This window comes from Narcine bancroftii, chromosome 2, assembly GCF_036971445.1.
Source record: "Narcine bancroftii isolate sNarBan1 chromosome 2, sNarBan1.hap1, whole genome shotgun sequence".
NCBI lineage: Eukaryota > Metazoa > Chordata > Chondrichthyes > Torpediniformes > Narcinidae > Narcine > Narcine bancroftii.
In genome coordinates this window covers 34,676,586-34,703,964 of record NC_091470.1, presented here as the reverse complement: position 1 = coordinate 34,703,964, position 27,379 = coordinate 34,676,586, and the positions used below count along the sequence as shown (strand labels likewise).

The window sequence follows — 27,379 nt, the reverse complement described above, 5'->3', positions numbered from 1 at the left end:
TCCCCCATAATAAACAGCCTTCTTCAATTGATATTTTATTGTCTTGTGTATAATAAGGTTTCAGTTCAGGAGAGATGGCTTCAGCCTCGGACCACCCATTTAATGTGAAATATTGGACTTTTGACAGTGCAGCTTCTTTCTGTAATTCTTTGCTGTAATTGGCAAGAAATGAAGTTGTTCCTGATTAAAAAGCTGTAGCCTCCGCTGTCCATTTAATTATCTTATCATTCTGTTCAATTTTAGGTAGAGGTAAGCGAGATAGGGCATCAGGATGGGCGTTTTGTGTTGTTGGTTTATGTTTCAAATCATAATCATATGTGGCGAGCAGTATGGCCTACCTTTGAATTCTAGCACTGGAATCTTTTTAGGGCCTAGAATCAAACTCAGTGATTTGTTGTCAATTACCAAGGTAAACTTCCTACCATATATGTATTGGTGAAATTGTTTGACACCAGATATTATGGCGAGCTCTTATTTTTCCAGTTGTGCATAATTACGTTCACAAACTGTCAAAGACCAGGAGGCATAAGCCATCAGTTGTTCCCCCTTTCCGTCACCTGTGACAACACTGCACGTCAACCCACTGGCGAAGTATCTACCGCAAGGGTCACTTCCCTTTCTGGGTGGTAGTGGACAAGAACATTATCGCTTGATATTAGCAGTTCTTTCAAATGATTAATCGTGTTACTTGTCTGTTTATTCCAGCAGCTCTTCTGTTCTTTCCTTAACAATTGGTTCAGCGGACTGCACAGTGTTGACGTATTTGGAATGAGCTTCCGATAATGGTTAACCAAACCCAGGAATGATTACAATTTGGCTTTATTTGATGGGTAGGGTGCTCTGCAGATAAACTCGGTACCAGCAGGATATCAATTTGGACTCCTTCGCTATTAATTGTAAATCCTAAATATGTTACGGAAGGTACCATAAATGCACACTTGTTCTGGCGCAGATGGGTGTTTGCTTGTAGCAATCGCGTCAGGGCCTCTTTCAGGTTTGATAGGTGCTCTGAATCATCTTGACCTGTAATTATGATGTCATCGAGGTAGCATCCTACATTTATGCCTTGCAGCAATTTGTCCATGACCGACTGAAACATTTCTAGGGCTGCTGATATTCCATATGGCATTCGGGCAGAGGTGAATAATCCCAAGTAACTATTGATTGCCACATATTTTTTGAGATGTCATCCAATTCGATTTGCTGATATGCCTGGGTTAAGTGCAATTTCATGGGTTTTTTTTCTCCCATTCAGGGCCTGAAATAATTCCTCCACTTTGGGCATTAGGATGTTCAGCTATTTGTAGACCTGATTAATGGTGACTTTATAATCACCACAAATTCGGATTTCTCCATTTGCTTTTCGGACAGCCCAGTCACTGTATTGAATATGTTCCAGGATTCCTTCATTGTCTATCCTGTTAAGTTCTGGTTCAATCTTTCCTTTCATTGCAAACGGTACCATCCTGGGCTTATAGAACGGGTTCAACACAGGATTTCAAGTGTAACTTTGCCTGAACTCCTTGAATTTTCCCAAGGCCTTTCCAGTTTTGATCCAGTTTTGGCTTGGCCTCGGCCTCCGTACCTACATTCATTATGCATCCAATTCCCATCTATCTAGTTGGATCTGCGGAAACCAATTTCTTACAAATAATACCTGCCCCTTTCATGTCATCAATGTAGAGGGATTTTTTTTGGTGTCTGTCCTTTATATTCAACATTTAGTTTGCATTTCCCAAACACGTTGACTTTCTCCTCTGTGACCATTTTCAACACCATGTCGAGCATTTTCATGGTAACATGAGGTGACAGTCATGTTTTTAACTTTATTAGCATTAATGACTCTGCTGCTCCAACTCCATTGTTCATTGTTGATTTTCACACCATTTCCAATTTCTTATCCATTAATCCACGAATATACATTACTTCCAGTGCTGTCTTCCTCCAAGACATTAGGTTCACTGCTGGGGCATGATCTTTCTCCTCCATGGATTTTAATTTGGAGGGCTGTTTTTTGTATCTGGACCTTTGCTCTTTCTCCTTTTTCCCTTTGTTGACACTTTCTTTATTTTTTGGACATTTGGTTCTGATTTGTCCTTCCCTGTCACATTGGTAACATCTAGCTTTTCTGAAATAATAATTATCTGGACTGTGGTTGCTTTTTCTGCAGTGGAAACATTCTCTTCATTTAAGTTTTCCTACTACCAGTGGTTCACCTTGTATCATTTTCAAGTTTTTAATCGGTCATCTCAAAACCCAAAGCCGTGTTATATGCAGACTTAATGGTTACATCTTTTGTTCTAGCAATCGCTGTTGGGCACTATAGTCAGCTAAACCCACGACTAATCTGCCTCTTAATGCCTCGTTTAAGAATGCACCAAGCTCACAGGTTTCTGAAAGTCTATGTAATTCACCCAAGTATTTTCCTGTTTTCTGAAATAAAATTTATGTCTTTCTACGATAACCAGTGGCTTAGGACATAGATGGTTTCCTATTACAGCACACAACTGGGCATTGTACTTGGTCTTTCTAGCAGAGATTTCATTAGATTAAATGTCTTGCTTCCCACTTGGATGAGGAAAGTGCCCATTTTTTGCTCAAAACTGGTGTGTCCATAACATTATGGGCAAGACGGTGTTGAATCCTCAAATATTCCAAATTGTCACTCTGCTATTTTGGGTAATTTTTCCTGCTGCTTTTCCTTCGTTCTCCGTGTTTGAGCCTGTGGGGCTCACTGCTGTGGTAGCTTTGCATTTCCATTTTAAATCTTCTCTCCAATGTTAGGAGCATAGAAGAAGATTGTTTTGATCCTTGTCACCAAGTTGTTGTATATTCTAGGCATAAAAATACACTAGCACAGATGTGGTGCTTCATTCATTTCTTACTACTAAAACTAAGATGGTTCCCCACCATGTACATACGTGATGATGTCATATGTGAGGACATCATATGTGATGACATCAAACATAATGATGTCATATGCACACAGGCGTATATTCATAAAAATGAGAATTTAGCGTTATTCTAAATTGTGTGAATAAATAAATAATTTAAAATTCATCTTGACTTCTTGGTGAATCAATCGAAACACATCACAAATAAGAGCCTCCAAGTGGCGTTAATGGATCACAAAGTTGCTACATTTATTCAATAAAAATATTGTTGGCACAGAAAATAGAAAAATAGAAGATATAAAATTATCCCTTTTTGGGTTGGAGTGATACAAATTACAATATGGCAGCTATATTGGAAATGCTGAGAGCAGACTGCTGACAGTAATCTGCATCCATCGGTCCAAGTATCAGCCAGTGAGGGGCCCAGAGCTTCTAATGCTAGAGAAGAAGCCATTGGTAGAGCTATTTCCTGAGAATCAGCAATAATATTGGTGGATGCTGTGGTGGAATCTTGCTCATTGACAACAGCACATCACAGCCATCAGAAGCAGTGGACTCCTCATGTGCATTTGTTGCAGTTTGAACAGTATGCCACCTGTCTATTGGGAACTGTTGAATTGACTTGTGTTGTGCATGCTTTGTGCTTGAGCGCAACAGTTGTGTAAAACGCCCGCTGCTGCCACCAGCATCGCCGCCGAGGCGCGATATATTGAAGACATGTGGGTCGCAGATCGCAAAGCAGACTGCAGCGACACAATCTAGAAACAAGTGTCCAAAGTGTTCTCGTTGTGAGACTAAAGCTGGGAATAGAAGAGGAGGCAGCTTTGGTTGATGGGAATGAAGACCTTGGAAGGCCATTACAGAAGACATCGAGTGAATTTGAAGACAGCAACTTGGAAATGGCTGAAGGTGTGTCACCAAATGGCGGTGGAGGACAAAAATGCAGAGGATGTGCAATTCAGGCTGTAGAAAGAGTGAAGTATTAAGGCAATATCGGACACGCAGTGTGAAATACAACCAAATGTCAGTGGATCAAATGTTGGAAGTAGAAGAAGCAAACAAAGTTCTTCTGGCTCAAACTCTAGAGTTCTCTAGAGTTTCCAGTACTGCATCTACATGTATAAAGGCTAAGGCTGATCCTGTTACACAACAAAAATTGCTTAAGGATAAACACGCTTTGGAAGAGCAGGAGGAGCAGCTAAGGAGAGAAATGAAGCAGCAGGAGGAGCCAGGTGAAGCAGCTAAGGAGGAAAAAATGAGCATCTGGAGCTGGAAGCAAACATTGCTGCTACCAGGGCCAAAATGGAGATACCAGGAGCCTTAGAGGTATCTGATGTTCGAAGTAACTTATTTTAAGTGTTTAATGGTATGGAGTGGTATCTTGAGAAGGGACAACAGGAAAAGAAAACATTTAACTTTAAGGCAGTCCCTTTTGTGCCACAGTTACAAGACATGTATACACATGGACAAATCCTCCCAAGACACGGAGTTACCAATCCACAACCACCAGCGGTAACAACTGCAGACAGAGGTGCAGCTCAGGCCCAGTCTATCGCCATAGCTCCCTTGACACTCCAGTCAAGCATCAGAAATCTGTGTGAACGTGTAGAAGTGACATCTCCAGCTGCATTACCTGCTGCAAGCAATGGTGAACAGAGCAACATATTCTCAGTCATGGAAAGGCAAAATGAAATCTCCGCATTGTTAATTCAGCTACTGTGTTTCTCTTCCATGCCCAAGAAGGAGGTTTAAATCTTTGATGGTGACCCACTTCAGTGCCAAGCATTTATGAAATCCTTTAAGCACAATATTGAAACCAGGAGATTGTCTCAATTATCTGGAACAGTGCACGAGTGGACAGCCAAGGGAACTTGTAAGGAGTTGCCTCCATATGGCCTCAAACAGAGGATTCACAATGGCTAAGTCTTTACCACAGGATCATTTTGGCAATGAGCATAAAATTGCTACAGCTTATATGTAGAAAGCTCTTTCAAGGGTCATCGATCAAACCAGAAGACACAAGGGGTCTACAAGTATACACCCTCTTTCTAAGAGGATGTTGTAATGCCATGGAAGATATCAACTCCATGCATGAGGTTAACTTGCCTACTAATATGGTAGTCATCATAAGGAAGTTGCCCTACTGACTGAGGGATTTATAGAGAACGGAGGTCTGTGAATTACAGGAAAAGCACAATTGAAAGGTTACCTTTTAAGGATATGATGGATTTCCCTGAAAGGCATGTGAGGATTGCAACAGACCCAGTATTTGGAGATATCGAAGACATGGCAGCAGTGAGCAAAGATGTAAGGAGGTCCAAGTTATGGCCTCATCCAAAATTAAAAGTATCTTTGCAGCTACATGATGATTGCAGATAAGGAAAATGGCGAAGGAACTAAGGAAAAGGAGAGTTAAGCTGCTGTGAAGAACTCTTTGTTTTGTGGAGGTGAACATGCTTTGGAGATGTGTTCACGGTTGGAAAAAAGGGCAAATAGTGAGAAAATCACTTTCCTAAAGGAAAATGAGTATAATTTGGCTGTCTGGGTAAAGGACACATCAGAAAAAAATTCAGGAAGTGACTCAGCTGCAATAAATGCAGTTTAAAGCATCTTAGAATACTACATATCCACTAATGAAAGTGTACTGACAATAACCACACCAGTAGTGCGAGTATAAGACAGCTTTAATAAACTAATATGTACACTAAGAGGTGTTGTATCTCTGCAAAACAAACCTAGAAGGCTAGACTGTAGCTCTGGACTGCTTTATATACAAGGTCACCAGGATGACTCCTGGTGACCTAGTGGTGCAATTACATATCACCACAGAAGGAAGGAAATGGAAAAGGAGGTGGCAGCTGAAAACAGTGTTATAGCCTTGGTTCAGACAAGTGATCTTACTGGAGCCAATGAGGATAACTGCAAACTCTCAATGGTGCCTGTACAAGTCAAGGCCAGGAAGGGGAATGCAACAGGTCACACTTAGGCATTTCTCGATCCAGGGAGCACTGCATCATTTTACACAGTGGGGCTAATGAATAAGCTTAATCTTCAGCGAAGGTCAAGGATTCTATTGAGAAGTATGGGTTGTCAAAACCAGCTTTGTTTTAGTCCTATAAGTCACTGGACTAGACAGCAGAGATTTTTGTGATCTCCCAGGCATCTACGCTCAGAAGGCTATGCCTGCACACAAAGGAAAAATCCCACATCAAAATTATATCAAACGGTGGTCTCAACCTGAAATTGGCTCCAAGATCGAGCTGCTGATGGGCTCAGATGTACCAAAGGCTCTGGAACCACTAGATGTAATACGAAGTGCGGGAGACGGACCTTACACTGCCAAAACCATGCTGGGTTGGGCGATTAATGGACTTTTAGGAGGAAATAATGATACTGCTCAGAAGCGGGCAGCGACAAGTGTCCACAGGATTTCAGTTGTGAACGTTGAAAAGCTGCGGGAACAGCAGTTCAGGACTGTAAATAAGAAGGCCACTTCTGAAGAAAGGAAAACAGATCAATATGAAAATAATGAAAATCAGGCTGATGAAAAATAAATCAAAAGCATCTAAACCAGCGTTGAAGGAATTATTTTCATTAGAAATTGCTGAAAATGAAGTATTAGAAGATGCTGCAAGTATTGCTGGTGACAGTATTCCTGTGAAACTAAATCTGAGGCAGGAATAACGGACCATTTAGCTGCAATACTTGTGAGCACAGATGAAATAAAGGAGCATTTGACTGACAATCTGGTACAATTGCCTTCAGAGAACAAAACATTGAAAAGGGACTTGGAAATATTGGATAATCACAAAAGCAGTAACCAGAAAGACTTTAACTTTGTACTTGGAAACAAAACTGATTTTCAGGAAAATGAGAATGAATCAAATGATTCTTCAGTTTTGAAAGTGACCAAGAGAATAGGCCAAAGAGCTGTTGACAAGAATGGAGATTTAATTGTAGATAGAATTCATCAAGCCAAAGAGCGGAAGAAAAGATTAACTGCTGAAGAAATTAATGCAGTTATTGAGGAAAGGGATTCGGTGTAAACTGTCGGAAAAGGAGACTGAATTGGATGTTGCAAAATTGGATCTGGAATTAAAAGTATCTTTAACACGTGACTGAAGGGGTGGAGTAAGGGGCAGGGTTTTAAGTTTCTGGATAACTGGGACCTTTTTTGGGGAAGATGTGACCTGTACAGTAAGGACGGGTTACACTTAAATCCCAGGGGAACCAGAATCCTGGCAGAGGTATTTGCTAGGGCTACTCAGGATCCTTTAAACTAGAATGGTTGGGGGGAGGGAACAAAATAGTACAGAGCAGTAAGGAGAAGGTTAGAATGCAAACAAAGAAAGTTTGTAGTAAGTATTTGAATATGGATGGGCAGGTGATAGAGAAGGGAAATGCTCTGGAAGAAGATGAAGGGCAATTGGCAGGAAAAGTAAATAATGTTGTTCTTAAAGATGAGGGAAAACAGGGATTAAAAATTGGGAAATCCCTGAAATTCATATATTTTAATGCCAGGAGTATTGTAAAAAAGGTGGATGAGCTGAAGGTGTGGATTGATACTTGGAAGTATGATGTGGTAGCGATTAGTGAGACATGGTTGCAGGAGGGATGTGATTGGCAACTGAATATCCCTGGGTTTCGTTGTTTTAGGTGTGATAGAGTCGGAGGGGCAAGAGGAGGTGGGGTTGCATTGCTTGTCAGGGAAAATATTACAGCGGTGCCTAGGAAGGATAGATTAGAGGGCACATCCATGGAGGCTATTTGGGTGGAACTGAGGAGTAGGAAAGGAGAGGTTACACTTGTAGGGGTGTATTATAGACCACCCGGAGGGGACCGAGACCTAGAGGAGCAAATCTGGAGGGAGATAGTAGATATTTGTGATAAGCACAGGGTTGTAATTATGGGAGATTTTAATTTTCCACATATAGATTGGGAAACACATTCTGTGAAAGGACTGGATGGGTTAGAGTTTGTGAAATGTGTGCAAGATAGTTTTTTACAACAATATGTAGAGGTGCCGACCAGAGAAGGAGCAGTGTTAAATCTACTGTTGGCAAATGGGATGGGTCGAGTGACGGAGGTTAGTGTTGGCGAGCACTTCGGGTCCAGTGATCATAATGCCATCAGCTTCAATGTCATTATGGAAAGAGAGAAATCAGGGCCAAGGATTGAGGTTTTTGATTGGGGTAAAGCTAGATTTGAGGAGATGCGAAAGGACTTGCAGGGTGTGCATTGGGACAATTTGTTTTATGGGCAGGATGTAGTAGAGAGATGGAAGTCTTTTATAGATCAGCTTTTGAGAGTGCAAAAGCTTTATGTTCCTGTTAGGTTAAAAGGAGGGGCAAAAGGTTTGAGAGAGCTGTGGTTTTCAAGGAATATTGGAAACTTGGTTTGAAGAAAAAGGGAGGCGTACATTAGATATAAGAAGCATGGAGTTAAGGAGATGTTTGAAAGATACATTGACTCTAAGAGGAATCTTAAGAGAGGAATTAGGAAAGCTAAAAGAAGGTACGAGAAAACTATGGCAAGCAGGGTGAAAACTAATCCAAAAGAGTTCTACAAATATGTTAATGGTAAGAGGAAAGCTAGAGACAAAATTGGTCCCTTAGAAAATCAGAGCGGAAAACTGTGTGTGGAGCCTAGAGAAATGGGGGAGATATTGAACAGTTTCTTTTCTTCGGTATTCACTAAGGAGAAGGATATTGGGAGATGTGAGATAAAAAAAAAGCAAATTGGGTAAATATGGGGAATATAGAGATTACAAAAGGTGTAGTTTTAAGGCTTTTGAAGAATATAAAGGTGGATAAGTCTCCGGGACCAGACGGGATCTTCCCCAGGACATTGAGAGAAGTGAGGGAGGAAATAGCAGAGGCTCTGGCAGTAATTTTCCAAATGTCATTAGATATGGGGATAGTGCCGGAGGATTGGCGCATTGCGCATGTGGTTCCGTTATTTAAAAAGGGTTCAAGGAGGAAGCCTGGCAACTATCGGCCTGTAAGTTTGACGTCTGTGGTAGGTAAATTAATGGAGAAAATTCTTAGAGATAGTACTTATAAACATCTGGATAGACAGGGTCTGATCAGGAGCACTCAAGATGGATTTGTGGGAGGAAGGTCATGTTTGACCAATCTGATTGAATTTTTTGAAGAGGTGACTAGGAATGTGGATGAGGGTAGCGCAGTGGATGTTGTCTATATGGACTTCAGTAAGGCCTTTGATAAGGTACCACATGGAAGGTTAGTTAGGAAGGTGCAGTCTTTAGGTATAAATTTTAAGATAGTCAAATGGATTGAACATTGGCTGAAAGGGAGAGGCCAAAGGGTGGTAGTGGATAATTGTCTGTCAGGTTGGAGGCCGGTGACCAGTGGTGTGCCTCAAGGATCTGTATTGGGCCCATTGTTGTTCGTTATATACATTAATGATCTAGATGATGGGGTGGTGAATTGGATTAGTAAATATGCAGACGATACTAAGATAGGTGGAAGAGTGGATAATGAAGAAGGTTTTCAAGGATTGCAGAGGGATTTGGGCTGCTTAGAAAAGTGGGCTGAAAAATGGCAGATGGAATTTAATGCTGATAAGTGTGAGGTGCTTCATTTTGGTAAGAAGAATCAGAATAGCACATACGTGGTAAATGGGAGAGCATTGAGGAATACAGAAGAGCAGAAAGATTTAGGAGTAACGGTACATCGTTCCCTGAAGGTAGAAACTCACGTGAATAGGGTGGTGAAGAAGGCTTTTAGTATGCTGGCCTTTATCAATCATTGCATGGAATATAGGAGTTGGGAGGTAATGTTGAGATTGTATAAGACGTTGGTGCGGCCTAATTTGGAGTTCTGTGTGCAGTTCTGGTTGCCTAATTATAGGAAGGATATAAACAGAGTGGAGAGAGTACAGAGAAGGTTTACCAGAATGTTGCCTGGGTTTAAGCATCTGGAGTATGGGGAGAGATTGGACAGATTGGGTCTTTATTCTTTGGAGCGTAGAAGGTTGAGAGGGGATTTGATAGAAGTATTTAAGATTATGAAAGGGATAGACAGAATGGATGTGGATAGACTATTTCCGTTAAGAGGAGGAAAGATTAAAACAAGAGGACATGAGTTAAGAATTAAGGGGCAGAGGTTTAGAGGTAACATGAGGGGGAACTTCTTTACTCAGAGAGTGGTAGCCGTGTGGAATGATCTTCCGGGAGAAATAGTGGCGGCAGAGTCAATTGTATTATTTAAGAAAAGGTTGGACAGGTATATGGATGAGAAGAAGATGGAGGGTTATGGGCATTGTGCAGGGAGGTGGGACTAGAAAGGGGTGTTTGGTTCGGTGTGGACTAGAAGGGCCTAATGGCCTGTTTCCGTGCTGTAATTGTTATGTTATGTTAAATTGCACGAAAAGGCAACAGAAACCAGAGTGGCTGAAAAGGCTCCAGTTCTAGTTGAAGAGAGCTATAGGAGCCAGAAGTGGAATCAGCCTGCTGCTTTACAGAAGGATTCTACCAATGTTGTTGAGCTTGAATGTCATTTGAATCTTACATTATCTATGACCAACTGCAGAAAAGAAAGAACAAGATGAGCAAATCTCTTGCTGGGAAGGTTAAAGAGACTCGTCCATTAGAATCAAGATGATCAGATAAACCTCCTTTAAAATCTGATTCCAAGAGCTCAAACTCTTCCTATGAGCAGAGAATGGAGAAAGACAAACGACTGAATATGTCGTTGATTCTATAACGGTGTAATTATTATTTGAGACATTATGTCTCATTATAATAATTAGAGGGCAGAATTGTAAGGGCCAACAGTGGCTACTTGCCTTTCTTGGGTTTGTTGTGGACATTGGGGGAATCCTTGGGGTCAACATTGCTGTTCTGCACCATGTTGCATCCGTGCATGTACTTTTCTGTTGGTTGGCGCATGTGCGGTGGGTTTCATGTATGGTTTGGACGCAAGAGACTCAGTGTTCGTGGCGCGTTGTATAAGGAGGGTGAGTGAGACTTGCATTATTTTTTCACTGTTACTACCGTTATTTATTTTATTTTCATAGAAGATTCATTACAACAGTCGTTATTGGTACATTACATTATTCTAGATCACTACAAGTCTTGTGTGTGTTAAAAATATATCATTTAAAACTCACCTGGACTTTGTGGTGAATCAATCAAAATGCGACACAAACAAGAGCCCTACCTAGCCTCCAAGCAGCTTTTTAGGATAATAGTTGCTACAGCCTTCATCAATTAAATTATTGAGTATAGTAGTTGAGATATTATTCTTTCTTCTTCTTTGCCTTGGCTTCGCGGACGAAGATTTATGGAGGGTGTAAAAGTCCACGTCAGCTGCAGGCTCGTTTGTGGCTGACAAGTCCGATGCGGGAAGACATCGGTGAGGCCAAATTCGGGGTTTCATGTGCAGTTTTGGTAACCTAACTACAGGAAAGATATCAATAAGATTAAAAGAGGGAAGGGAAAATTTGCTAGGGTGTTGGCAAGACTTCAGGAACTGAAGTAAAAAGTTAAACAGGTTACAACTTTATTCCTTGGAATGTAGAAGAATGAGGGGAGATTTGATAGAGGTATTTAAAATTATGAGCGGGACAGACAGAGTGAATGTAGATAGGCTTTTTCCATTGAGTGCAGGTGAGATACAAACTAGAGGACATGGGTTAAGAGTGAATGGGGAAAAGTTTAGGGAGGAACTTCTTCACACAGAGAGTGGTGCAAGTGTGGATTGAGTTGCCAGCTGAAGAGGTAAATGCTGCGGTCTCAATTTAAAAAATTTAGGAAGTATTTGGACAGGTACATGGATGGAAGGCTAAGTGCAGGTTAGTGAGACTATGCAAAAGAAATGGTTCAACACAGACAAGAAAGACTGAAGGGGCCTGATTCAGTGCTGCAATGTTCTATGGTTCTAATCCTTGCCATATAGGTTTTTAATACTTTAAAGTTTTCATCCATGTAATTGTACTTATACAGAGTCAATATTTAATAAAGTTTGAAAATTACAATCATTACATAGTATTAACCCCTCCCTCTTACCTACCCTCTCCTCCTCCTTATCCCCAACCTTTCCATTTAATTGATAGTTCCTTTAAAACAGAGATGATATAATGATCAGAACTTAGAGCAGATAATCAAATACTGACTTCTGGTATCAACATACTGCTGGGATTTTAAGACTGACTGCTGGTATCAACATACTGCTGGGATTTTAAGACTGACTGCTGGTTTCAACATACTGCTGGGATTTTAATTTGAAGCACAGTTTTAAATGTCATGATATGTATTTAGAAATTAGAAAATGCCAAGAATAGACACCATTGACTTCAATTAAATATTTTAGATTAACTCATTCACATGCTTAATTTATTCTGGACCAATTTCAGTGACCCACACAAAATGACACAATCAAAAAGGAATCTACTCAGCCTATCAAAATGGTCTTTCACATCACAATTCTTCACTATATAAAAATGCATTCTCTTTCTACCTCCAATTCTAATCCTAGTAAATTTAAAAAAACCATAGGACATTAACAGTCCTAGTCTGTGCCAAACTATTGTTCGCTTCATCCTATCAACCCAGGCCACAGCTCTCCATGACCTGCCCATTCATGTACCTATCCAAGTTTTTCTTAAATATCAAAATTGAGCCTGGTTACACCACTTCAGCTGGCAGCTTGATCCACATTCTCACAACTCTCTGCATGAAGACATTCTCCCAATGTTCCTGTAGCATGTCGAATGACTCAAAGACTTGTTGACTCAAACCAAGGCTTTTATTAGCAAAAGACTGGAGCGTATTACATCGAGGCCATCCAGTCCATACTGATGGCTCTGGTTAAGAGCCCTTTATGACCTGCCAGTAGGCATGACTATGACACTCAGCCAATCACTACTACTATATGTAAATATATGCAAATATATACATTGGTGGTAGTATTCTGTACTTTCACCTTTCACCCTTAACCCATGTCCTCTAGTTCTTGTCTCACCTAACCTCAGTGAACAAAGCTTGCTTGCATTTTCTCTACCTCTATCATATCTCTCATTCTTCTACACTTCAGGGAATAAAGTACTAACTGGTTTAACTTTTTCCTGTAACTCAGTTCCTCAAGTTCTGGCAACATCCTTGTAAATCTTCTCTGCTCTCTTTCAATCTTATTGCTATCTTTCCTGTAGTTAGGTGACCAAAATTGCACACCATACCCAAAACCATTCACAATATTTCAACACCTTCACCAAATCTCCCCTTAAGTTTCTCTGGTCTACAGTGAATAGCTTCAGTTATACAGTATTTTATTCTCTTTACCTCGCTAATTTCCTGACCACCACAGGGTTCACTGCAGGTAATTTAGGTTAATAACTTGGAATAAATGTACTGAAGATCTATTTGCTAAATTTGGCAATAATATAAATAAAACTTAGAAAAAGTATATTGTGAAGAGGATTGAAGTAGGTGACAAAGAAGTTTCAGGTTATATAGAAAGGTTAAGTAAGAGGGAAAAGATCTACCAAATAAGGGAAAATGTGAAATTGTCCATTTTGGCAGGATAAAATGAAGATGCAACATATTCCCTAAATGCTGAGAAGCTGCAGGGTAACTGGGAATACAAGTGCATGGTGAATAAGAGGCAGGTAATTAGCAGAAGATAGCTCTGTTAGCAAAAAAAGATAAAATCCGTTGCAAGAGGTCTTGCAAGCAAAAGTAAGAAAGAAAGTTGTTTCCAATAAAAACACAAAAATGCTGCAGGAACTCACCAGGTCCCGCAGTGTCCACAGGAGGTAAAGATATATAACTCACAAGAAGAGTATGAGCTCTTCTTCAGGGTATGAGCAAAAAAAGCAGGCAAGCACCTGAATAAAAAGGCTGGGGGAGAAGGGCAGAAGGAGGCACGTAGGCCAGCGAACAAAAGGTGAGAATGAGACATGGATAGGAGGAAAGGTGAGAATTGATTGGAGAGGGGGTGGTTCTGTGAATGCAGAGCCTGCAGGAAAGGATACGGAGGGGAAGAAAAGAGAGAGACAGAGTTGGAGGAAAGGGGAAATAGAGAATTGGGGATGGGGGCTGTGGGCTCATGGAAACCAGAGATGTTGATGTTAATGCCATCAGGTTGGAGGGTGCCCAGACAGAATATGAGGTATTTCTCATCCAATTTGTGGGTGCTCTCAGTTGGAAGTGCATAAGACCATGGACAGACATGTTGTCATGGAATGGGGTGAAGAGGTTATGTTTCAATTACACACAGTGCTGGATGAGGCCACATTGATCTCCTAATTTAAATAAATACATTAATACCTGAAAACAATTAAAAATATCATCTTATAGACCTATATCATGACTGAATTTGGACTATAAGGTTATGCCAATGCTTTGGCAAATAGATGGTCAAAGTATTTGTCAAAATTAACTAATGCAGATCAAACAGGCTTAATGCAAAAGAGGCACTCTGCAGATAAAGTAAGCAGATTGCTCAGCATCTGGCACAAACAAGAGATGATTTGAGTGTCGCCATGGCCCTTAATTCGGAAAAAACCTTCAACAGACTGGAATGGGATTTTCTATTTAAGGAACTGTAAAAATTTGGGTTGGGTCAAGCATTTATAAATTGGATTAAAGCTTTATATTATGACCTTAAAGCCAAAGTGATTACTAACAGGCAAATGTCATCAGCATTCCCATTATCCAGCTCTCTTTATGCTAGTTATACAGCTGTTAGCAGAATCTATCTGATGAGATCTAGACATAAAAGGATTCAGGGTCAATCAGGAAGAACACAAGGTTAATTTATTTGCTGATGACATACTGATGTATCTGACAGAGCCAGAAACCTCATTACAAAAACTGCAATCTAAACTGGAGGATTATGGGATAGTTTCGCGTTATAAAGTCAATTAGAATAAAAGTGAAATTAGGCCACTTTCAGGAGGGAATTATAATCAAATTCAGAGAAATTCACAATTTAAGTGGCTTCTAAATAGTATAAAATATTTAGGGATAAAAGAAGATAGTAATTTTTAGAATTTATACAAGTTAAATTATCTTCCCTTGCTTAAGAGAATTGGGGAAGACCTTGGTAAATGGATGACTTTCCCAATAACTCTTGTTGGCAGGGTCAATTGTATAAAAATTAATGTGCTGCCAAGAGCCCAGACATTATCGATTCCATTACCTCAGAAGCTTTTCAAGACTTAAGCAAAAGCATCAGGAAATTCCTCTGCAAGGGTAAGCCAACTCGAGTCTCTATTGATAAATTATCATGAGGTTATGAGATGGGAGGCTTGAAGCTCCCAGACTTCAAGAAGTAAAATTGGGCAGCCCAAATGAAGTTTGACACCTCCATCTTTGATGAAGCAGACAAGGCTTCTTTGGGCAAAAATAAAGGTTAGAGAGAGGATTTTATATATATATATAATATGTGTGTATGTATACGGTGAGATGTTTCCTCCATTGCATATAGTTATTGTTGGCTACTGTATATATGGAGCTGGCCCGCCCACTGATGACTCATACCCTATGACTCCTCCCCAATGGTCTTTGGCCATAAAGGTCAAGCCACCTCACCCTTCCCTCCATTCCTATATCTGGATACAGGCCAGCAAGGTTCTTCTGTATATTAAAGCCTATCATTCCCTCAGCCCAGTCTTGGTGGTTACTGATAGTACATTACTCAATATGCATACATATAGATATATATAGATATATATATATATATATATATATATATATATAAATGGAATTCAAAATTAACTTCAGGTGTAAAAGAAGCCCCATTATTAAAACATATAATTAATATTTGGAATAAAATAAATTATCAAATCGGGAATAAATAAATCTCTTAAAATCCCTCTAGCTCAAAATAGATTTATTCCTTTAACAATGAACAATACAATCCTAGATACCTGGACTCAAAAATAGATCAGGTATATCGAGGATTGTTACGAGCAGGGGAAATTAATGTCATTTAATCAATTAAAAATCAAATATGGTATTACTAATAATATTATCTTCTGCTATTTTCAATTAAGATCTTATTTAAGGGACAAATTGGGCCCAATGACAACCTCTCCACAGAACAGTGAAGTAGAGACTCCAGTTCAAAAGGGGACTACGAAGAAATTTATTTCAGAAGTGTATTTCCTACTTCAAATGGGTACCATGAAACAGGGATTACATAAATCTAGACAAAGATGGGAGACAGGTTTGGGTATACTGATTGATGAAAAAAGCTGGTCTGACTTATGTAAAGTAAGGTATAGATTGGCGCAATACATTTTTTTGCACCAACTATATCTTATGCTGTAAAAATTACACAAATTAAAATCAGAAATATCAGGTCAATATTATAGATGCTGTGAAGGAACAAGAACCTTTTTGCATTCAACCTGGTCATGTTCCAAGGTGAGGCCTTTTTGGGAAATCTTCTAGAACAAATCACTAAGATTCGATTTATACAGAGATACCAGAATTGTTTATGTTGGGAAATAGAGCAGATGTAAGGCCTTCAATGTGACTGTTGAAACACCAATTAAAATTTGTAAAGGACACACTGGCAGTGGCCAGGAAGTGCAGAACCATTACCTGGAAATCTGATTCCCATCTAGATCTGACTTGTTGGAAAGCAGAAATAACTGCTTGTATTCCCCTGTAGAAAATTATTTATAACCTTAGGAAAAAATATGATGCTTTTCTAAAAATTTGGAGTTCATATCTTCAACACGTAGGTGTAGATTCTTAATGATGACTCCTTGGCCCCCTATATCCGGGAACCACCTGGGATTCCGGGTAAGTCAGGATATTTGTCCCTTGGAAGGAGATTGATGAATCCAGTAAAACCTTTTTCTTTCTTTTCTTGTCTTTTTCTTTTCTCTCTTTAATTCTATTGTATTTCTTTCCTTTTTTTCCCCTGGGTGGATGGGAGGCTGAAGGTCAGGGCTAGTTTTTTTTTTGTTTTTTTTCTTTTCATACTCAAAATCAACATCAAATGACAAGATTATGTTTCTTTTATATAATTGATGAATTTCATGTTGATTTGAAAATATAAATAAAATAATAAAAAGAAACAATTCAGGAAAGGTTTAATTAATTGGACCCAGAATGGCCAGTTGTCTTTTGGAATAAATTTAGAAAAGCCGGGCGGATGTCTGCTGGAGTTTAGAAGTAAGTGCATGAAACATCCTGAAGGACCTTAACAAGGGTGTTTAGATAATACTTTCTTTCATGAGGAGTTCTTGAAGTAGGGGGACATTAATTAAATGGTTTTCCCATTTAAGGATAATGATATGAATATTTTTCTCTCCAATCTGCAAGAGCTTTTGAAACTCTCTTCCTCAAAGGGGAGCGGAAGCAGACTTTGAATATTTTAATGGCAGAAGTAGAGATGGAAGGTTACCATGCATGATACAAATGCAGAGTTCATGTCATGTAGAGAATCACAGCAGGTCACCCAACATCTATGGGCAGTAAAGGGTAAGCCTCAGGCTTGAAATGTCAGTCCATAGCTCTGCGAGACCGGCTGAGTTCTGTGTGTGCTTTATTTAAACCAACATTTCAGACCCGGGCCCTTCGTTGGTTTACTTCCTATGCATGCTGCATGACCTCCTGAGTTTCCCCAGCTCGTTTGTGTATTGCATTCAACCCCAGCGTCTGCAGACTTCCTTGTTTAACTCCAATTCACATTCAGATCAGTCATGGTTTTGTAACATGTTGGAGCAGCCTTGAGCTGCCAAGTGGCCTCACCTTATCTTATGGTTTTTTGGTCCTGCACTAAAATCATAAATCGCTCCTGAACTCTCCCTCTGGGATCATCACATTCGCCTCAAAATGTGAGCTGCCATCTTCTTCGTCTTGTAATTGGATGATAATGATTTTGACATGCTCAGGTTTTGGAACTGGGTTAGCATGGCTGAGCAAATAGAAGTTACAAGGCCTGGGAAAGACTGGAGAAGGCAGTCATCGATTTTATGCTAGCAGTTTCAATGAAGACTTGATCCATGGGTGTGAAAGATGAATGTATTGTCGAGTATAATGTGCACCTGAGACCAAACCTGTTATTTATAAAGGTTCAGCATTCCTCTCTCTCTCTCTCTCTCTTTGTACTCTACTTATCTATTAATGGTGCCAACTTAATGAACAGCTTGACATATTCCTATCACCTTGCAGTAAACCATTCGAATGATACAACTCAAACATGATGAATATATAGATACAAATTCCATAAGTGTTTGCATGGAATTTAGGACAATTTTGCTGCAACTTTTCTTCATTACAACTGCATCCCTGTTTCCTGATTTTCAGACTGCTTCTGAAAATGGTGAGTTATTGTTTCTATCTCCCTCTTAGTTTAAACTACGTAGAGTACAATGGATGAATAGTGAGCCTGAGGAGGTAAGCAGATATTCGGACTTGGAATATGAAATGAATGCCATTTCCAAATCTATATTTACCAGTTGAAAAAATAGCTAATGTACTCTGTGGGGAAAGGAAGACAGCCTTACTATAGGTCTCTCTCAATGGTGAAGGCTTTGGTCCTGATGGAGGAAGGATAAAGGTTGACTGATGTGAATTAACATTTAAACTGGAACACAAAAGCATTGGGCATTTACTTACCTTGAGGTTGCACATCTGACAATGGCAGATGTGAAAAGATATCTGCAGAAGGATTTAGTTCACAAAACCGTTTTGGAGGTGTTTGAGATAATGTGCATTCAGAACTATGTGATATGAAAGAAAGCAGTTTTCGGAGGACAAAATGATTGCAATTTATCCAACAGTGAGCACTTACTGAAGCTTGTAACAATGAGAGGAATATAGTATTGGCAGATGTCCGCCAAAATATTGGCTCCTTCAGGAGTAGACCCGCGCAGAGTGGGGAGAGGAGATACATCACTCCTCTGCAGGGTTCTTCCACTCATTTCAGTTCCCGATGTCTCCGTACAGGCTTTAAACAGCCTGTTAAAGGAGCCGATGATGGTTTATTTTAAAATCCTGCGACCACAGGGGGCCTTTCATCAGTAGTGGCTTCAATGGGTTTCAGACTCTGGGGAAGTGAGGACTCGCACAGGGCATCAGAGAATGGGGAGAACACCTCCCCCGCCCACCTCATTTGAGAAAGAGAAGCAGAGGAGATGTCCCTATACGACAGTGGTCATGGCGGCAAACCAGTGAGGAGCTCTCAGGCTAAAGAACACACAGGCAGTGAGATGTTGAGGACTCGATGCATTGATGGTCAAGGGACTCAAAGCACTGTGGACTATTGGATACTGGCTCGAGACAGGTTGAATGGGTACCAGGTATCGGAACCGAGACGCGAGAGGGTGCTGGAGGCTTCTTGATGGTGTCAGAGGTTTGCATCTGGAGCTCAGATTGCTGTTGGTTTGGTCTGAAGGCTGTGTGGCTACGGAGGATGTGGGAGTGCCAGAGGCAAATCCATAGACACTCAATAACTCTGGAAAGATACTCTTTTGCTTCCCTTTCTTTGTAAGGAGTGCTGGGCAATTTCTCCTCTTAGCAAATATTTGTCAATTTTGTGTAATATTCCACCGGTTTTATTACATGATAATGAAGGTATCTTGAATCTTTTTATTAAAGCCAGCTTGTTCTGGGACCATCCAAAGATATATCCTGCACAATGTGGTCTAATTTCAGGGCTGATCCTCCAGAAGAAAGCATTCACTGGGAAATGATATTATCCCATGTTCAACTTGCATGACTTTGTGCAAAAGTGAACCACTCTAGAAGTAATCAGTCAATTTTGTGAAATGACATTGAATTTTTCATTAGCTCCTCTCACTCTGGATCTGGTCGTTTTCAAACTGCATAGCACTTAAAAAGTCATGTTGCACAATAAAAAATTCTAGACTTAATTAAAACTCTGGCACTGGTAAGAGAAAACCTGACAGGAAAACATAACCATGTCTACTTAATGATCATTTGAAATTCAAAAAAGTTTGCTTCAGCTTCATAAGTGGATTCGCTTCATTATTATGGAGAACGCTCTAGTGTAGATACTTTACTACAATAGTCTTTCATCCCATCATTTTGATTTAGATTTGAGCTAGAACAATGGTTCTCAAACTTTTTCTTTCCACTCTCATACCACTTTAAGTATTCCCTATGCCATAGGTGATCTGTGATTAGTAAGGGATTGCTTAAGGTGGTATGTGGGTGGAAAGAAAAAGTTTAAAAGCCATTGTTTTAATTGTACCTAATTGACTCATTATGCGCATGGTTTCATAACTCCAAAGGAAATGGGCCAATGACCATTTTTCTCTCACAAATTATTTCAGTAACAATTGGGTCTAGAGCAGTGATTCTCAACCTTCCCTTCCCACTGACATACCACCTTAAGCAATCCTTACTAATCTCAGAGCACCTATGGCATAGGGAATACATAAAATGGTATGAGAGTGGAAAGAAAAAGGTTGAGAACCACAGAGCTAGAAGTTTAGGCTGCATTTGGACCATTGAGTGCAATTCTCATCGGCCCATAACACGAAGGATATGGAGGCATTGGAAAGGGTACAGAAGAGATTTACCAAGATGTCACTGGATTAAAGGGTATGAGCTGTCAGAAAAGGATAGACAAATCTGTTATTTCTCTTGTTACAAACTAACCTAGCAGCAAACCTAGCACCAAGACAAAGATTTTTGGTAAGAAAACATTTTTATTATCAATTATTAATAACATAATATTTCTGACTTAACTCTAAACTTAACCCCACTATGCGTGTATGTATGTGTGTGGTAAAATCAATACCATTGCAGTTTAAGCTTGATTCTGAAGAGATGATTTTAAAGTTCAGTCTCAGAAAGCTTTTGTGTTGAAACTCAAAGTCTTTACTGCTGTTCAAAAGCAATTATGGAGTAAATGTGAAGCATCAGATTTCTTTAAGTTGTTGTTCAAAAAAAATAATGAAATATTTTGAAATATAAAGTCATCAGACCTCTTTGAAACTCACAAATTTCTTGTACAGTTGAATTCAGAGCAATGTTTCTTCATATGAGTGATTTTCTCTCTTTTATATGGAGAATTTGGAATCTGTCCTCTTCCCAAAGATACAGCAAAGTGGCTATTTTCTTCCATGATGATTTCACAAACCCAAACAAGGGTTAAACTAAGTGCCCAATTAGGAAAGGATGGTTGAATTTCGCTCTTTTCTTAAAGAGGCAGTCAGAAGTGGTCTTCCACCTTCAAAAGCCGCTTATTCTGAGTTCTCATTTAACAAGGAGTAACTTGTAACAGCACCTTTTCTGATTCCACAGGATGTTCAACTTCCTTCTGCCCAAAGTGTCTCTGGTTCCAGTAATATTTTTCTCCTAAAATTTTCATCACATGACACGTGACATCATTTCTGTTTCATTTCTCCAAAAGCATGAATCATGCCAGATGGCCTTTCAAAGTTATTTTCAAAGTTAATTCACATCTATATGCTAAAAGCATCTTTTTCTGCTTATAAGTAGAGATGACTCTGGATAGTCTGCTGACCATTAAAAGTCCTTCTTGTTTGAATAGCTGCCAGCAGAATGCTGCATGTACACACAAATGCTTTTCAGCAAACACCCATTGTTCTTGATTTTTATGTAAGAAACCACTTCGGCTTTATGACTCTATTTTTCTAGATACTTCAACTCCAAAAAATGGCTTGTCATCTATCATCTCAAAGAATTATGTGTGTTTGTATTTGACCCTGTATCCAAACCCACAAACTAACTTTACTAAATGATAATATGTTTTACAACTAAACTTTAAAGATTAATATTCACACAAATCTGTTACACTCTGGAGTGTCAAAGGCTGAGGGCGTGTCCTGATAGAACTTTATAAAATTGTGAATTGAAGTGATTTATAATAGACGGAACCTTTTTTTCAGGTTAAGAAGCTCACATACGAGAGGACGTGCATATAAGGTGAAGGGGGTAGGTTTAAAGGAGATATGTTGGGCATTTTATTTTTACACTGAGAGGTGTAGTAGCTTGGAACAGCCTGCCTTGAGTAGTGGTAGAAGCATTCTAGAATGAAATGTTTTTTAGTAAATGAACATTAATGTTATTTTCCCTGTGCAATGTTTATCTGTTCCTAGTCCAACCAAGAATGATGCCAAATAGACAGAAAATTGCATCTTTTTAGTTTAGAATTGAATTCCTCAAATTTTTAAATAATGCAGAAAAAGAAACCAAAACCAGTTATTTATAGGACCTTTCATTAAAATAATGAAATTTGAAGCATATTTCTGGCTTTTAGTTTGAGCCTGTTTCTCTCCAGCAATCAATGGATTGCTGCTTCCTTTGTGCACTTTTTTAGCAATGTAGCCAGTCTCAATTAGACTTCAGTGTAAAGGGGGCAACAAGATGTGAGAATTGGCTCCTAATCTGTCTCCCTAGAACGCTGAGCCTGGGCAATGTATGACCAGTTACTGCTGATAGCCTCAAAAACTCCTGAGCTGAAAAAGAGTTAGCAATAACACCATCGTCGGGATTTGCCAAGTTCTGACAGTCCTCCAATGCTCTGTGGGATCTTATGAAATTTTTCTATTTATTTTTTGCATCATTTTGATGTTCCAAAAATCATATTCCTGCCATCTGTCTCAAAACATGACAAGGAGCAGAACTTCCTGCATGTTCACCTCATTGTGTCGAACTACAGCGCATATAGGCTCAAACATTTATCGTCAATCTACCAATTCATCTTTGTACAGTGCACTTAAACAATTTGGATGAGAGATAGCTGCTTAAAAGGTTCTGTAGCACCTGCAGCCATGAATGGCTTTAATACAATTTCCTCCACACACATCACTGTAGGGTGGCCAAATGAAAACAGTGGAAATGGAAATCGAGGGGATCTAAATGTTCATGTCCTGAGACCAACAACAGAGTGTAGATTTAAAGTGAGTTATCAGAGAGATCATGGAAATAAATGGTTCTGAGATTGTTTCCCTAATGGTAGATGAAGGTTTTGGTCTCAATGCAATATACAAACCAAGAGAATAATGAGGAAGATTTTTTAAAAAGTTTGCATTTACTGCCACAATGATACATTCAATAGATGAAGAAATGTTGACACAGAAAACAATTGAAGAGTTAAGAAGTGACATCTTCAACAAAGCCTGATACTGTGTCAACATCGATCTAGTCTCCAAGAACAACACAGTCAAAACCAGTACCATTACAAAAATAAAAGGGAATCTGAAACACAGTGAATCAGTTGAACTGGTGAACTTGTTAAATTAATTTCACTCTTTAGAAAAGGTTGTGTAAAATATGTAAATACTAACTTCACTCTACTGTAAAACTCCTGGTATACAGCACCTATGGGGTTTGGTAGATGCTGGATAAGTGTATTTTCCGGTTATTTGAGACTTATTCTTATAATCCCTATCTAATACACGTAAATTAAGATTAAAAAATTTAAAAATCAAAAATACTATACTGTACTTGCACTGTACAAACTTTATTTGCATGAATATATAAACCTTAAAGTATTTAATTTCATTTTCATTTGAAAACATTTAATGGTCACTGCATCTGCAGGTTCCTCCCCCACCACAGAGTTATCCGAAAGAAGAACATAGATAATTAACACCCCTCCCCCACCTTCTCCAAGTTTACAGATAAAGCCTCTGACCAGGGCAACTCTCACTAGGCAGGGATAAGGAGACACTTTAAGAGAATCACCCCAACAATCCGCAACATCAACCAGCTCTTCATATTTGGTGATGCCATTGCTGTTTCACACAGCTTCTACGAGCAAAGCATGACCAAGGGTCATGAATATTTGCTCTCATCTTCACCAAGGATTTATGTTTTACTTCAGAAAACATGTACAATTTTAAACTTACATATCATTACCTATTATTTCATTCTTGCATCACATGTTTCCAAACTGGGCTTAAGAATGCTGACAAAGATGTTCATGAATAATGTTAAAACGGTTAACTATTAAAACTGCCCTCGGGCTCAAGCTGTTTAGCTTTGCAAGTAATATATTCTGTATTGCTGATGTGATGTGTGACAATATTTGTAACAAATTCTACTGTCCAATTTTCTGAACATACTACAGAATCATGTTTATTGACCTGTGGTTCCCAACTGAATTAATAGCTTTGGGCAGTTGAGTTGCTATCAGACTAGTGGGTAGCACATATGTAGTAACAACGGATTAAATGTGAACCAAATATTTTAGTAACATCGAAACATAAATTACAGTCACTGTCAATAATTTTCATGTGGTTTAATGATGACAGATGAATAAATGATGAAAGATAAACTTGCACGTCCCAGAAACAGGTTTACACCTTTCACAAATCTTGCTTTAAATGACAAATTAGTTTATTTAAGGGGAAATATTTCAATAGTTAAACAGTCCATATCAGAAAATCTTCTGATCCCATATTTTTCACAAAGGTTACAGTGCTTCATTCATGTATAATTATATTTAACATATAATAAAAATGTATGCTTTTATTTCATTTTTAAGTTGGTGACTCTATTGTAGATTTTAAAGTGATCATGGACCCTGGATTTGATTTTCAAGCTATCCGTGTTAGGAGATGCATCACTTGTAGGGAAGTTCCCAGGAAGCATTTCTAATAATGATTCTTCCACACCTCATAATCCATCAGGTGATGATGAGGTCATCAGGTCGTATTCCCCACTCCATCTCCAGGTCAACCAACATAAAGTTCAGATGTTCAGCGTGGATTGGAAAGCAAACGCTTTGCAGAGATTTGTGCACTAATGAAACTCAACAAATAATATTGCTTTTGTGTCTTGTGATTGTTGAGAATGAGTTTCCGACAGATTAATATCCAATAGAGGATGCATGAAGAAAGAGCAGAAAAGGATAACCGACCGTAAAGGGAGAAACTTGATGGAAACTGTGCAGAGAGGGTTAGATATTGAAGTGACATGAATGGCAACTGATGGAAACCTGACACTTCCGTATTGCATTTAAAAGACTGTGGTCTTATAATTTCTATTTTGTAAAGTAGGTATCTAAACAATTTTGATAAATAGAATTTAGCATAGAATTGTCATGTGAATATTGGATGGAAATTTGACAAAGGCCCTAAAATATCCTTTTGTTTTTATTTGATTGTGTCCATCTCATCCCCATCCAACACCAAAATTTATCATCAGTATCTCCAGCCTGCATTCCAATGAGCTTGTCAGCATTCATTATTTGATCAAAATTGATTACCTGTGCCTGGCTTAATGGTTCATAGATGATGTTATTGAGGCCAATTATCGCCAGAACACAGAATCATGGTTATGTTTCACAAATGCACAATAAACACGTGTCTGAAGATCTTCTAACAGTGCATTATATGGACAGCAATAACTCTGCAATGCATGTTCTTTTAACTAGGCACTCAGTGGTACAGAGAGGACACCAAGGCAGGGCAAAGTGATTGAATCAGAGTTGGGAAAATGCAGTTATGATCAGGTGAACAGCCCAAGGTGCAATCGGGTGGGAAAAGGCAGAGAGCAAACCTGCCAGAAGTCTTTCAAACCATGAACAGGAAGGAGGAGAGGAGCTGTTTTTGCTTGTGTGAGAGTCCAGGACATTGAGAACAAACACAAGGTGGCAATGCAAAAAGAATGTGAAACGCTGTCTAAAAAGCTGAAACCATGAATGCGTCCATGGAAAGAATTACCAGACATAAAATATAGAGCCATGATGGCCAGGTGGACAGATCACAGTCTGGTGTGGAAGGGCCAGTACTCAGGATAAGAAAAAAAAATCCAGGGGGTTGTTAGTTCGGCCTGCGACATCACAGGCACCTGACTTCATTCCATCAAGGACATCTACAAGAGGCAGTGTCTTAAAAAAGCAGCCATGCCCTCTTCACTCTGCTACCAATGGGATAAAGGTACAGGAGCCTAAAGACAAGAGCTCAGTGGCACAAGGACAGCTTTTCCCCACTGCCAACAGATTCCTGAATAATCAATGAACCAAAGAGACTGCCTTTTATTTTTGTAAGGTGGTTTATATGAAGTTTGTACTGTGATGCGGCCGCAAAACAACATATTTTGTGACTTATTCCTGACAATAAATTCTGATTCTGATAACTAGAAAGGCAGCAGGCTTTTATGAAGTGAAGCACCATCAGGGGTAACTGATGCTGAATGGACTGGTTCTATCAGTTGTTTCAAAAATCCTCACTCAAATGAGGGCATAGGATCATCTGGCACTTGGAACACAAAAATATGCCATGCCAATGCAGAATTGATCATTCCTTTTCCAGAGGTTCAACCAGTTCTCCTCCTCCTCATCTCTCCTGCACCTTACTGAACTTGTACTCTCATGGAACAACTGTTTTTAACTCCACACACATCCTCCAAAATATAGGAATCCATATGGGTCTGTCAGCCAAACCTCTTTTTGAAATATTGTACACTTTCCTGTTTGAATTTGACTCAAATTCCCCCCCTCCCCCCAACTTTCTCAAGACTCCTGCCTCCTGGTCTTGGATACAATGCAAAAAATTCATCCCCTTTGTTGCTACTTTCCGCCTGCTCACACTTAAAGTATCTGCTTAATATTTTTTTTTCCCTTTCTCTACTCTCAATTGCCATTACACACGTCTTCCTTCTTGCACCAGGCGTCCCTCTTGGTTTGCACTAGTCTTAACCACCCTCTTTTGGCTGACATTATCACCATCTGTGTTGCTCGACCTTTCCCGGTCTATCACAATCCTTCCTTTTTGTTCTCTCCTCCCTTGACCAACCACATCCCCACCTCCTCCCTTCAGTTACTCTGCAACTTCACTTTTTAAAAGTATTGCAATGCCTTTCTCCAAAGAGTTTTTTATCTAATTACTGTAAATATTTGAGTATAATGTGAAAAATGTTGTACTGAAATTATACGAGGTTATAATTTAATTTTTTTTTGCCAGGTTTAACAATGTAGTCGGCAGCTGATACATTCTATACAACTTGAAGATGCAACCATTGAAAGCTCTGTGGGTAGTAGGATGTTCGTTGGATCATTTTGAACCACTCATTATCAGCAGCTGACTATATTGGGGGGGGAGGAGACAGCTGCGCGACTCAGGCGGAAGAGAGGGGAGAGAGACGGCAGCACGACTTGGGCGGGCGAAGGGTGGAGGTCGTATTATACACGAATATTTACGGTACAAAGTTGAATTTTTTTTTACTATTTTACTGAATTTAACCTTTTATGATCTTTCATGTTGGACAAACCGTTCCATATTAAGGAGCCAGAAGGATAGTTGAGACACCTTAAAAATTTCCATGACTAGGTGGCTAGGCCCAACTCAAATGCCATCTACATATCTGCTGATGACTCCACAGCTGTCGGCAGAATCACAGACGGCAATGAGAAAGCGTAAAGGAGTTAGATAGATCAGCTCGTTGAGGGGTGTTACATCACCTTGCACTCAATATTAGCAAAACTAAGGAACTAATTGTGTCCTTTATGTAACAAAAGTAAAAATACTGAAGTAAAAACACAAAATGCTTGCCGGCAATC

At 39.4% G+C, this 27,379-nt stretch overlaps 1 protein-coding gene and 1 long non-coding RNA gene across 3 annotated transcripts in view; one reads left to right on the top strand and one right to left on the bottom strand.

The window, feature by feature from the left end:
- Positions 1-27,379, bottom strand: part of kcnh5b (potassium voltage-gated channel, subfamily H (eag-related), member 5b) — a 329,625-nt gene that overhangs the window by 133,525 nt on the left and 168,721 nt on the right. The gene's annotated exons all lie outside the window — the stretch shown is intronic.
- LOC138753361 (uncharacterized) lies at positions 1,074-26,846 on the top strand. Its single transcript, XR_011351122.1, has 4 exons — positions 1,074-1,139; positions 15,000-15,111; positions 21,759-21,795; positions 26,784-26,846. It is a non-coding gene; the product is annotated as an uncharacterized lncRNA (long non-coding RNA).